This window comes from Ranitomeya variabilis, chromosome 4, assembly GCF_051348905.1.
Source record: "Ranitomeya variabilis isolate aRanVar5 chromosome 4, aRanVar5.hap1, whole genome shotgun sequence".
NCBI lineage: Eukaryota > Metazoa > Chordata > Amphibia > Anura > Dendrobatidae > Ranitomeya > Ranitomeya variabilis.
Window position 1 is genome coordinate 525,704,369 of NC_135235.1, and position 14,407 is coordinate 525,718,775.

Genomic DNA, 14,407 nt, shown 5'->3' on the forward strand with positions numbered 1-14,407 from the left:
GCACAACCCCCATCTGTGGACGTCGGGTCCTCAGACCATCCTCATAGAGTCAGTTTCTAACCGTTTGTGCAGACACATGCACATTTGTGGCCTGCTGGAGGTCATTTTGCAAGGCTCTGGCAGTGCTCCTCCCGTTCCTCCTTGCACAAAGATGGAGGTAGCAGTCCTGCTGCTGAGTTGTTGCCTTCCTATGGCCCCCTCCACCTCTCCTGGTGTACTGGCATGTCTCCTGGTAGTGCCTCCAGCCTCTGGACACTACACTGACAGACACAGCAAACCTTCTTGCCACAACTCGCATTGATGTGCCATCCTGGATGAGCTGTACTACCTGAGCCACTTGTGTGGGTTGTAGAATCCATCTCATGCTACCACGAGTGTGAAAGCACAACCAACATTCAAAAGTGACCAAAACATCAGCCAGAAATCATTGGTTCTGACATGTGGCCTGTGGTCCCCACCTGCAGAACCACTCCTTTATTGAGTGTGTCTTGATAATTGTCAATAATTTCCATGTGCTGTCTATTCCATTTGCACAACAGCATGTGAAATTGATTGTCAAACAGTGTTGCTTCCTAAGTGGACAGTTTGATTTCACAGAAGTTCGATTTATTTGGAATTACATTCTGTTGTTTAAGTGTTCCCTTTATTTTTTTGAGCAGTGTATATGGACATGCAGGTTATAGAAAGTTGAATAAAATGATACCTTGATATCTCCATTTAGATGTCGTATTCCAATTAAATCCATATCTGTATGAACAGAGCTCAATTGTATAAATTTGTTTTTTGTGATTTAATAAATAGCTGACCGTTTAGTTGTGTTTCATTTAAAAAAAATTGCAATTTGTATAGCTAAAAAATGAAGTTTTGAGTTGCGTTCAGTAGCATATAAAAGTTTTTTGGCAAATTTATTGACATCTTTATGACTGCTTTCTAGCGCAATGAAAGGCGCAAATTTTGAAGAATACCGGTTTTGTACTTGTATTCTGAAAGATTCAATAGACGCGACAAGATCAAGGGAAGGAGGCATGACCAGAAGTGACCAGAAGTGTTCAGACAAATGTAGCACTTCTAAAGATAGAAAATGGTGCAATAGCGGGGTCAGATTTAATTTTCAGCCTTCAGAATAGCGTTTAGCGCAAGTCTTAATAAATCTACTCCATTGTGTCCATTTCTGTATTTCCATGAGTCGATAACCCATGCAGGAAATCTAGTGACACAACTCCAGGAATATGAATATCACTGTGCAATTTGTGAATGTTGTAGCACAGACAGAAATAGCAAGGAGAGAAGTAGAGATTCATCCATGGCGGTTTCTCCAGAGATAATTTTAATTATGAGGAGCTTGCATTCTCTGCAGATTCTATAGCAAAGTTATTAAAAAAAAAGTCCTTGTCACACTGAATCAATGTCACAGAAATTTGATGATTACATCAAGGAGATGATATAATTCAGTCATTTTCTGGATAATATGACTGCTCAATATTACAGTGAAAGAAAATGGTAGATATGGTTTAGTGAGCTCATCTCAAAATTTCATGGCTTTTGTGGCATTTTGTCACCGAGCTTAGTTATAGTGCCTTAATGAGGATATAACTAGAATTTATAGGGAAGCATATTAGGAAGCCTGGAATAGGCCCCTATCCTTGTATAATGGAACTGCAGTAATGCAAATAACTACTTTTACTGGAGCCGCAGTAAGAAATATATAGATTTTATTATTTATCCAGTTTTTTAAGAACTGTGTAAACTCTAGAGCACAACTGTAATAACATCCATGTGCTTAAAGGCATCCATACAGACTAGAGCAATGTCTTCCTAACCTGAAAATGTCTATGTGTCCTGAAAACAATCTTATGTTTATGGGGGTCTCTCAACTCTTCTCCTATAAATGATTTCAGAGAAAAGAAAGACTGTGTGTGATATGGAGCGCCCCGTCAGGGCAAGGGATACTCGGTACCAGGTCCGGTCGGCTCAAAGAGGGATGTCACGGTGGCTAATCCGGTCTGTGGCCCTGGGACGTCCGTAATAAAGGGAAAGGTCTTTAAAGGGATATAGTTTATGTTCATACCTCCCTGCTGAGCTTCTCGGTAAGGTCCTCACAACTGTTGTAGATGTTCTAGATGTTATTTCTTCCTCTCTGTCCCCCAGATGGTTTGGATAGGACAAACCCGTATGACTGATGGCCTGAGTGAGGCTTTTTACAGGGACCCTAGAGACGCCCCGACCCCCACAAGTTGCCACCGTGTCTCCTAGGTATTAAGGTCGGGCAGCCAACTTGGAATTGACTGTCCTGCTGGTCTCTGGAGCAAGGCTTGGAGATGGTTGCTCCCTCGGTGTTCCGGCCACTGGCTACGTGCCTCAGAAGGAGGCAGCCTATTACAGGGCAGAACTCCTTCTGGTGTTATCTCCTTGTGCTATGACTTCGTTTCTCACCCTCTACAATACAATTCTCTTCATGTCCTTTCTTAGGATGCTGCCACACGTGGGGCAGGCGCAGCACTGTGTCTTTCTGTCCCGCTAGGCCTCCGACAGGATCCCACCCCTGTAAGGGGCCCTCTGTCTGCAGCTCCAATGTTCCTCCTTTCCCCCTGTCTGCCTGACAGGTGTTGCCTGGGCAAAGCCCAGTCAGCTTCTCTCTAACTTTCTATCCAACCCACCAGTTTTACCCTTCTGTGAGGAGTGCCCTAGTAGATAGGAGCAAGGCTCACCCTGGTGGACTGGAGTGTGAAGTGTGGTGCATGGTTTGTGATACCTGGTAGGAAGATCTCCTTTATTGCCATCAGACGTAATATCACTCCCCCTGGTGGAAGAACGACATTACTGCAATGACCAGGACTCTGGGGCGCTGCATTCAGCATCCACAGTCCAGGGCACCAGACCACAGGGTAGGCAGAGTCCGGCCGGTTTAGAGGCAAGTCCAGAGTCCTCTTTGTCCAGGTGGAAATCAATAGCCTTCCTTTGCACTGTAGTGTTGTAGTCCATTACTGCATAAGCTTCAAATAAGGTCCTCACAGATGTAGTGCCTCTCTCTCTGTCCCCCGTAGTCGGATAGGACAAAACCCGACTGACTGGTGGCTTGAGGCTGTTTATAGGGACTCTTAGATAACCCGGCTCTGTGGGGTGTCACCGTGCCTCCTGGGTGTAGGTGCGGACAGGTAACATGAAATTAGCTGTCTCTGAAGTAAGGTGTAGAGGTCCTTACTACATCGGTGTCCTGGCTACCGGTGTTCTGCACCTCAGAAGGAGGCAGCCTCTTCGGGGCTGGTCCCCTTTTGGTATCCTCTCCTTTGCTTTGCCTTCCTTCATACTCCCTGCAATACAATTCGGCTTTCAAAGTGTCTCTTTCTGGGAGCTGCAGCTCTTAGGGCATGCACAGCTCCATGGACCCTCTGCTCTGTCCTCTGACAGGAATTCGCTCCTGCCAGGAACAGCTTCCCTGAAGGACTGACTAACTTTCCCTACAGACTACCAGTTATATCTATATGGGGAGTCACCTAGTAAACAGGTTCAGAAGCTCCCCCTGGTGGCCTGGAGTATGAAATGTGTTACATGTTTGTGATACCTGGATGCAGTTATCCTTCCTTGCCTCCAAACGTAACATCATTCTAACCTGGGAGGAAAGTGACATTACTGCGACGACCAGGACTCTGGGGCGCCGCAGATATATTTCCACACTTTATTTTTTGGTACTCAGGGAAGAGAAGCCAACACCACATGTGAATGACAGAGGCTTAATTCTCTATTCCCATTCAAAGCACATGAAGGCTCTTCTGAGCAGAGAATGCTTGTATGTGGAGGTTGTCAGAAATAGCTGTGCACATGGATTTCTCCAGAATACATGAATATATTGATGATATTATGTACTGTAGATGGTGGGATATTCAAAATATTTGCAAATTAATATATATAAACATTTTTCTGAAGTGGTTCCACAATTTTTAGATGTACTTGCTTACAGATTGGGGAACCTCTGACCATCTTTGATTCTGAGAGACTCTGCCTATCTAACATTCTCTTTCTATACTCTGCCACGTGACTTGGTTGACAATTGACCCTTCAGCTATTTTTCACTAGCATCACTTACTTTGTAAATTAAGTTAATCTTTTTTGAAGAAATGGAAAAATGTCTAGCTTTCACCTTCTGCTATGAGTCTATGTTCTGTTGTGAATAAAATATGGCTATGAGAGATTTCCAAATCATTGTTTTCTTTGCATTTTATACAGCATACCAACTTTTTTGGAATTGCAGTTGTAGATAAATAGTAGAGATGGACTAACCCGAACAGTAAAGTTCGGCATCTGTACCAAACACCTACTGTTCAGGCACCGACACCAAACAAGGACTTCACCAGGAAGTCTGTGTTACTGTTTGGGTTCGGCTGCCTAAACACTGAGTGTTTGTCACGCTGTCATATGGTATAAAGTTTACCTCCGGTTACCAGTGTCAGCTGATGGGACTAGTGCTCCCATCATCTGATGCCTGCGGCCGCTAATGACGGTGAGAACAGGAGCAGCTGATGGGAGTATTCATTAGCCAGCTCCTGCGCTGTAAATAAATAATTAAAAAAAAGCTTGGGTTCCCCTGTATTTTTGATAACCAGCCAGGCAAAACTCTGGGGGCTTCAAACCTCTGCTGTCAACAAAGCTGGCTATCAAGAATAGAGGGGTGCCCATGCTGTATTTTTTAATTACTTAAATAAATAATTTTAAAAAATGACTTGGGATATTGGCCCCCTCCAATCCTATCCTATATGGATATTGGCCCCCTCCAGCTTAAAAATAGCAGCCCGCAGCCGCCCAGAAAAGGCACATCTGTTATATGTGCCAATTCTGGCGCTTTGCCAGGCTCTGCCCACTTGCCCTGTAGCGGTGGCAAGTGGGGTTAATATTTGCGGAGTTGATATTACCTTTGTATTGTCCGGTGACATCAAGCTCACGGATTAGTAATGGAGAGGCATCTATAAGACACCTATCCATTACTAATCCTATAGTTATATAGTAAATAAACACACAGCCAGAATAAAGTATTTTATTTTAAATAAAACAAAACACACTTTTACTTTTTTTATTTAAAAATAACAAACACAGTTATACTCACCTAACACCTATTCCACCGAAGCCCTTGTCTTCAGTAATAAAACTAAAATAAAAAACAACAATATTGTTTATTTCCAGTGCAGGATCCGGTTAATGAATAGTCTCATCAGCCGCTCCAGCTCTCGCTGTTACTAGCGGCAGCAGGCGTCAAATGATGGGAGCAGTAGTCCCATCAGCTGACACTAGTGACCAGAGGTAAACTTTATACCTCCGATCACAGCTCACACTGTCTTTTGACAGCGCGGGAACTGCAGTTCTCTGATCGGTGGTGATGTTTTAATCGCCGATCAGAGGCGGTGTTTGCTGCGCTGTCATGCACATGACATCGTGGCAAACACTGGATTTTCGGGCCCCCCATTCAAGTTAATGGGGTCCGGACCTGAACATCCAGGTGTCCATCCATCTCTAATAGAGAAACAAGTCACACAAATGAATAAAAAAAATATTAGACTTCATAATTAGTTTTATTGAGGAAAATAATCCGATATCACATGTCTGTGAGTGGTATGTGAACCTTTCCTTTCAATATCTGGTATGACCACCTTATGCAGCAATAAGTACATCGAAATGACTATGGTAATAATTGATTAGTCCTGGACATTGACCTGCAGGAATTTACAATTCTCCTGACAAAACAGCGTTAACTCTCGTATGTTGCTGTTTTCTTCCATGAACTGCTCCATTCAGGTTTTATCTACAATATTTAGAAAATTAAGATCAGGACTTTGACTTGGCCACTACAAAACGTTAACTTTATTCTCCTTTAACCATTCTTTTGTAGAACAGTTTGTGTGTTTTGGGTTGTAGTCTTGCTGCATGACTGATGTTCTTTTGAGATTCATCTCACGGACTGATGTCCTGACATTTAACTTTAGAATTTGCTGATAAAATTCAGTATTCATTATGTTTTCCTCCTTTAACCCCTTTCACCTCCCTGACCAGGCCAATTTTTTCAATTCTGACCTGTGTCACTTTGTTGAGGTAACAACTCTGGAACGCTTCAATGGATCCTTGGGATTCTGAAATGGTTTTCTCTTGACATATTGTACTTCATGATATGGTAAAAGTTCTTCTATATGACTTGCATTTATTTGTGAAAATATTGGAAATTTGGCAAAAATTTAGCAAATTTCAAACTGTTAATTTTTATGCCCTTAAATCAGAAAGTTATGGCACAAAAAATTGTTAATAAACATTTTCCAGATGCCTACTTTACATCAGAACAATTTTTGAAACATAATTTTTCTTTATTAGGAAGTTATAAGGGTTATATGTTGACCAGCGTAATCTAATTTTTAAAACAAAATCTCCAAAGCCATTTTAGGGACCACATCACATTTGAACTGACTTTGAGGGGCCTAGATGAATGAAATTTGCTGAATTTCATTTGGGGGTGCAGAGCTATAGCGCTTTTCCAGAGTCTTTGTACTACCAGTAATGTGGAAGCCCCCTATATTTCCGTTACCATAGGGAATCTTCCATTGGGGGTTCGTGCTGAACCACATAGTTCAGAGATTTACATGGAAGTCCCGGTGTAACCACTCACCGCAGAGCGCAGGATAAATGTGAGTCGAGCCTTACTGTGATCTTTGGGAGGCAGAATGAACAAATCAACAGCAGGTGAAGAATTGGCTCTATTTATTTTCAACGTCGTTCCTACTGCGGTATAAGTGTTTAGACAACTTCATTCTTTGGGTTGATGTAATTACAGAGATACCAGATTCATATAGTTTTTATGTTTGGCTGCAGTCACACACTAAAAGACAGTCATGTGATGGCTTGTTTTTTTGCGGGATGAGTTAACGTTTATATTGGTACCATTTTTGAGAACATGACATTTTTTGTTTGCTTTCTATTCCAATTTTTGGGAGGCAAAATGAACAAATACCATTTTACATTGTCCTAGGATGGGGCATCAACTTTATACTTACAGATCGCTAATCTAATACTCTGCAATGCTTTTGCATTGCAGAGCATTAGAGCAGTGTCCCAGATGCAGGGAGGAGACGTGTCAGCTCCTGCTCTGAGCTGACAGGCCACCATCCTTGGATGACCCCATGGCCATCTTTTGACTCCGGGTTACCATGGAGACCATCAGCACAACGTGATTGCAATTGCGTTGTGCCGCTGGGAGCAGAGAGGGAGCTCACTCCCTCTGCGATGCTCCTCAATGTCGCTGTCACTATTGACAGCGGCACTAGACGGGTTAAACTCCCACGAACGGTGCTAACACTGATTGTGAGGATTTCTGCAAGATGTCAGCTGTTATATAGAGCTGACACCCGCATTTGATCGCTGCAGCACTTAGCGTGAGCCCATGCAATTACCACGCTGTATATATAAGGTGGTTTGCGGGAACACAGCTCCACCAGCGCTGTATACAGGGCATGTCGGGAAGTGGTTAAATATAACTCTTCATATTTACAGTTAAAATCTCTACTTTGGTCTCATCCATCCAAAAAAGATTTTTCTAATAGCCTTATGGCTCGAACAGGTGATCTTTAGCAAATTGCTGATGGACAGGAATGTTGTTTTTGCAGCGCTGTGGCTTTCTCCTTGCAATTATGCCATGCACACCTTTATTGTTCAGTCAGAATCAAAACTCTTTAGAGATGGTTTTGTCACCTTTTTCAGTCTCATGAGCATCAACAAAATTTTCTTCTGAGGACCTCAGAAATCTCTTGTTGGTGCCATGATACACTTCTACAACCATGTATTGTACTTTCAGTTCACCTTCAAATTCTCTGCTAATCCTGAAGACTCACAGACGTATCTATTTCTAGGACTTGTGTGATAACCAATTGTAGTTTTATGTCACATTAATGCAGAACTATGGAAAATTCTGAAGAGTTTACAAACTTCCAAGTACCGCTGTAACTAATATCACCAATAGCCACTATGATGTAAGTTCACCATGTGTCTGGTGGATTTGTGATGGTGGAGGCCTGAGGATGATTGCTATTACTGCACATGCTATAATCCAGCATGTTTAGGTTAGGCTTTGTATTCACGTTTAAAAAAGAAAAAAAGTTTTCTGTGTACCCAGGAAACCTTAATGGGTAATTGGACATCAGTAAAACAAACCATTTCCATGTTCATACACTCCTTGCAAAGAATCAGTCACCTCAATTTATTCAGGCAGTGAAGCAAAATGGTTATTCCCTGCAGCTTTATTCAAACCGCTTTCATAATAGGTGTCAGAAAACTGCAAAGTGTTCATTATTTACACATAATTAATCCAAACTGTGAGCGGAGTTACCTTCTGTAGGCTAAAACACATAATTGTTTTTTGTACCTGGACAGTAAGCAGTGTTCCCTGAAAACAAATATGCTGCAGGTGCACAGTGCTGGTATGCAGAACAGATAAGGGCTGGTGGTCAGCTCCATAGAAATATCCACCGAAAGGTGTTGTGGATCATAAAAACACCTGGAACAGTAGAATTCAGAAGATAATTTGCAAATAATAAACAGTTAAGGTGTTACCTATGGGTGGTTTCAGAAAAGTATTGCATCCTTATGTATGTAGTAAACTAAAACCTGGGCAGATAAAAATCTAACTCAAAGGCATTTAACCAATTTTACACACTTTACAGAACACATCCCAGTATAACCCCAAGCCAGTTAAGCTTCAGGTATATCAATCGGTCCATTTAGAAAGCAGAAGTCCTAGTGAATCAATTCCATCTGCTTTTGTGTAAATGAGGGGGAAAACGGGAGCACTAGAGTGGCAACACCAAGACAACGCACTAAAAGGGAACGGTTTTGCAAGTGGTGGCCACAGACACTTATTCTCTCCTTATCCTTCCTTATTCACCGATTCTTCTCTAGTCTTGAATTTTGATAGTTTCCACCTCAATATTGGTAGCATGAGGAGGTAACTGCAGACTACTCAGATTGTATAGGAAGTCCAGCTCTTCCAGGATGGCACATCCATAAGCGCTGTCACAAGAAGGTTTGCTAAGTCTCGGAGCACAGTTTGAAGAGCTTAAGCTCTCTCACTGGTGAATGTTATACTGCCTTCAACATTATCCAGCAGTTTGACTGTAGGTCAGTGATGGTCTGGTGAGACATACCTTTAGAGGGCTGCACAAGCCTCAACACGATTGCCAAAGGGAAGTAATTGATGCTATTGATTGGTCCTCACATTCCCCAACCCTGAATCCAATTGAGAACCTCTGGGGTAATATGTATAAATGCATCCAATGACACCAAGCAGCAAAACAGCCTGTCCAAAACCATTAAATGGATTTACAAGGCACTGGATATTTTAAAATCTTACTTTATTTCATCATCAATAAAAAGTTTAGACACAGCATGGTATGGCATGTAATAACTTTTTTAATAATGATGTAAAATAGGAACATTTGGAAATATCTAGTGTCTTGGAAATCCATTTCCTTTTCCTGAGTTGAATAGGTTCGTGGACTGTCGCTTCTGAGAATAATAGAGTTACATGAGTGGTGCAGAGATTCCAACTTTGATCAGCCGGTCTAGGATCTCACTAATGCCCTGATTCAGGTCAGGGAGGAGAATCGCCCCATGACACTATATGTAGTGGGAATTGTGGAGGGTCCTTACTCATTACTGGGTCACATCATGAGTTGGCACAATAATATTCACAAATTTTAAATCAACCTGTGATTTCAGTTTTTTACTTTGATTTTCTGAATGATTTGGAATCCATCCCTCAAATGTCTGATGACTTTGGTTTCCATTGACAATTTTGAAGAAATTTTGTTCTCAACAAATTACATACTTTAGTAAGGATTGCCAACTTGAGGCTTTTGTTCACCATGTGTGGTTTAAGCGCCCCCTTAATTACACAGGTCTGCGACTAAAAAGCTGTTTGATTATTTTCATCTAATTTCCATGTATTTTGGTGTGCTGAAAACAAAAAAAATATTGAAAAAAATCCTGGACGTCAGGATTTGCCACAAAATGCAAAATTCTCTTCAAATTTAGTATATTTTTCTAAATTTTTGGTATTTTTTTTATCTTAGGGTTTTGAAAGTCAAAATTACTATTAATTAATTCACATCAATGCATTGAAGATATACAATGCCAAAAAAATATAGCTTTCAAAGAAAAGAACTTTCAGAGTGAGCTAATGAAACCAGCATCAACATGTTGCAAGCTGAATGAGCAGGCTCTGACATGCCCGGGCTTGATTCAATTGTTTTATCTTGGTTCTCGCCTGTTCACACTTTTTCATCTCAGTTCCTGTTAGCTCGTCATATTCAAGTTGAAGGAAGGTGTGTTCGTCGGACCAGACATTAGAAGGCTTATAGCTGATCAAGAGTTTATCAATACCATGACGCATCCTCAAAAAGAAGGGTGGTTTGCATTTAAAGAGGTCAAATTTTTAGGCAATAACAAAGACCCTGACTACAAAAAAATCGTTGGACGAATGCTGAAAGCATTTCAAGCTTTAGGTTGCCTGATGAGCTTGAAAGTGCATTTCCTCCATTCCCACCTTGACAACTTTCCTGAAAATTTGGGAGCTGTGAGTGAAGAGCAAGGTGAACGATTCCACCAGGACATTAAAGAGATGGAAAGAAGATACCAGGGAAGATGGAGCATTACAATGATGGCAGACTACTGTAGGACGCTTCAGAGAGACATTCCAGATGCTACTCACAAGCGTAAATGTACCAAGAGAAGCCTCACAGGGAAGAAGAATCGATTTTAGTGTGTGTTAGTGAGCTCATTGCAGTTAAAAAATAATTTTCATGAAACATTTGTAATAAAAAATTAATTTTATGAGTCTATTTTCATTTATTTTGAGGTATTGTCTTATTTAACATAGTTACTTAAATTGTCCGAAAACGTGATTTCCTATGACAAAACGGAGGTCATTTTCGGATTCAGCGCACTTAAAAACATAAAGATTACGTGGAATAACCAAAACAGCTCTTGAAAAAAATTTTTTTGCAGACCTGTGTTATTTGGGGCAGTGTCGTAATAGATTTTGACTTTAATAATTTAAAGGGAACCTGTCACCTGAATTTGGAGGGACCAGTTTTGGGTCATATGGGCGGGGTTTTCGGGTGTTTGATTCACCCTTTCCTTACCCGCACGCTGCATGCTGGCCGCAACATTGGATTGAAGTTCATTCTCTGTCCTCCGGAGTACACGCCAGCTCAATATTGCCTTGCGCAGGCGTGTACTCCGGAGGACAGAGAATGAACTTCAATCCAATATTGCGGCCAGCATGCAGCCAGCGGGTAAGGAAAGGGTGAATCAAACACCCGAAAACCCCGCCCATATGACCCAAAACTGGTCCCGCCAAATTCAGGTGACAGGTTCCCTTTAAAAAAGGCCATCTGGTAACATTTTTGATATTACAGATTTCTTCACATTCATCAAAATGAATATCTCCCCATTGGTTAACAAGGCATTAATGCAAACCAGAAACCAGCAAATTAGTGTCAAGTTTCGATTGTCAATTCAACTTCTAGCAAATCAGCTTAGGAGACCCTCTACATGAAAATAAAAAATGCAAGTTCTCTATGTAGAGAAGGTGTGCTCAACCTGTGGCTTGGGAACCCTTAATGTGTGGCTCGTGGCTTTCTGTCAGCTTGGTACAATGGCATCAGATTTAGAACACAACTATGAATATCAGGTTTCCAGATGGTGACTTTTGAGCGTAGTCCTGCACAGAAGAGCAGATCTCGATGAGCATATACTGGCCTTGGTGTAGGATGGTAGTACCAGTCAGAGGAGGTGCTTGAAGCTGGATATGATAGTGTGATGGGAATGCCTGATACAAGAATACCAACGGTAAGCAAGGTGGAAACCCCTGGATCTATGAACATACCCTCAAGGTGATATCTATGGCGAAGCTTTGGCTGTCATCATACCGATAATAGGAACTTTGGATGTCACTAATGTGGGGAAGAGTGAGAACAGGAGCTCAAAGTTACTACTCGGCAGGGCCGGTTTTAGAGAAACTGAGGCCCTGGGCAAAAGTTTAAAGTTGGGCCCCAAATGCTCACATATTCCACATTGTACAAATATTTCGGTTGTATTTACAGGTGCAGAGTTCAGGCCGTTAATCAAGCGTGATCGACAATAATGAAGTCGTTCGACGCTTCTTCCCTAGTTTCTTTACACTGACTGAGGAGGAATGATGGGGACAGATAGTCCTCAATACAGTATAATACAGGTCCCATATAGTGCATATAGTATAGTGCACTCCCCATGGTCCTTGACAGAGTATACTGCAGCCACATACACACACAGTATAATGCAGCCCCCTCCCACACACAGTATAATGCAGCCTTCTACACACACACAAAGTATAATGCAGCCCCTCCCCACACACAGTATAATACATCTCCCTGCACACACATAGTATAGTGCAGCCCCCCACACACTGTATAATGCAGCCCCCACATACAGTACAGTGCAGCTCCCCCCAACATTCACACACACAATAATCACCCCTCCTCCTTGTTCCCCACACTGCTCCAGGTTCTGCTCCGGTCTCAGTGGCTCCACTGCTGGCACTGCATGGCACATGATGAACTGACGTCATCGCGTGCCTGCTGAGTCACAAGCAGAGGGGGAGTGATGGGAGAGGGAGCATCTTGTGACGCTCTCTCCTCCATCACTGCTTTAAACTGTATTGGCGTCTATGATGCCGATAAGTTGAATGAGTGATGGGGGGTGGTGCTGGGCCCCTCAGCAGCCGCGTGGTGTGCTGCTATTAGCGGCATGCTACTGGCTGGGGGCCCCAGGAAATCAGGGGCCCTAGGTAGCTACCTGGTCTGCCTGCCCCTAACGCCGGCCCTGCTAATGGGGGGGTGCTGGATGTGGCTCATGACCCTCTATCAGAACTGAATGTGGATTTAAAGGTAAGACTACTGATTAAGAGTAATCTAAAATTCTGCCTAGCTAATTATATTCGCACACTGCTACTTTATACTAATGTTTACTGTCATTAGATTTTAGCAGCACAACATTGTGAGCTTATGTCCCGCAGTCACAAGTTGACATGTAGCTCTAGCCTAAGCACTTGTTCAGGTAAGTGTATTAAATGTCTGTGTGCCATACGTATGCAAAGTGGGTAGCATACGGTTAGCACACAGACCAATGCAAGTCAATGTGGTAGCTCACATGAATGTTTTTACCTACACATCGATGGTTTGTGTCTAAAAATAATTGCAGTGTGCACTACTTTGATTTGTATTCTTGATCAGACTCGTCCATTATAAACTTGTGGGTGAGCGGAAAATGGATCCTATACGGGATACCATGCATATGTCATATGTTTTTCATGGATACATTACAATTAAGAAATAAGTCAGTATTTCATCTTTATATATTAAATTGTTCATGTAAAAACTGGATACCATATGCATGTATAAAACGGACATATTAAGGCACAAGAACATAAAAAACGGACATACAGATGCAATAGAGATATGAAAAACTGACATATAGCACACAATACAGATGTAGAAACATCATTTTTTTCAGGATGAAAAATAGATGATTTTGCATACACTTATCTGAACTAGGCCTAACGGGTACCTGAATGCATCTATTCATCTCCACACTTACAATTACCAAATACTGCACATTGGTACAATGTAACAGAAGTGGACACAGACAGAAAAGAATCCCGCTGCAAGAACAGTATATGGGCCCTTTACAGTCCAATAGCTCATCATAACGCACACTCCCACTTGCTTTGGAGCTAGAAGCTCTCTGTTGGGCTCTCTGCTTATCTGTTGGGCCCCTGTACAGCTGCAAAGGTTACATTAATGGTATGTCTGCCCATGTAGTGTAATACAATCATTTAAAACTTTTACACTGTGGGTAATACTGAACATACACAATATTCTGACTTAACACTTACAGACTTCAATGCTTCAATGTCAAATTATATTATATATGGATGACTATGGGCTGTGCATTATACTACATCTATGACTATGGGCAGTGCAGTATATTATATGGAGGACTATGGGATACATTATACTATATAGAGGACTATGGGGGTGCATTATACTATATGGAGGACTATGGGGGGTGCATTATTCTTCTGCTATGGAGCCCCATGACTTCAATGTATGCCCCGGTGAATATAATGGTTTATTTTTTTCTACACATTAAAGAACAGTGGCAGGACAGGGAACAAATACCAGAATGGGGGATATATATATATATATATATATATATATATATATATTATATACCAGGATGGAGCTCATGATAAGGGACAAACACCAGAATGGATGATATATATATACCAGGATGGGGCCAGGATGAGAAACATATATATGAGGATGGAAGACGTATATAT

The 14,407-nt window shown here is 41.7% G+C and overlaps 1 protein-coding gene and 1 long non-coding RNA gene across 12 annotated transcripts in view; both read right to left on the reverse strand.

Annotated features, from left to right (window-relative positions):
• Positions 1-14,407, reverse strand: part of SRCIN1 (SRC kinase signaling inhibitor 1) — a 608,732-nt gene that overhangs the window by 489,011 nt on the left and 105,314 nt on the right. The window lies entirely within an intron of this gene.
• The window catches only part of LOC143765523 (uncharacterized), a 38,907-nt gene that overhangs the window by 3,791 nt on the left and 20,709 nt on the right, over positions 1-14,407 (reverse strand). The gene's annotated exons all lie outside the window — the stretch shown is intronic.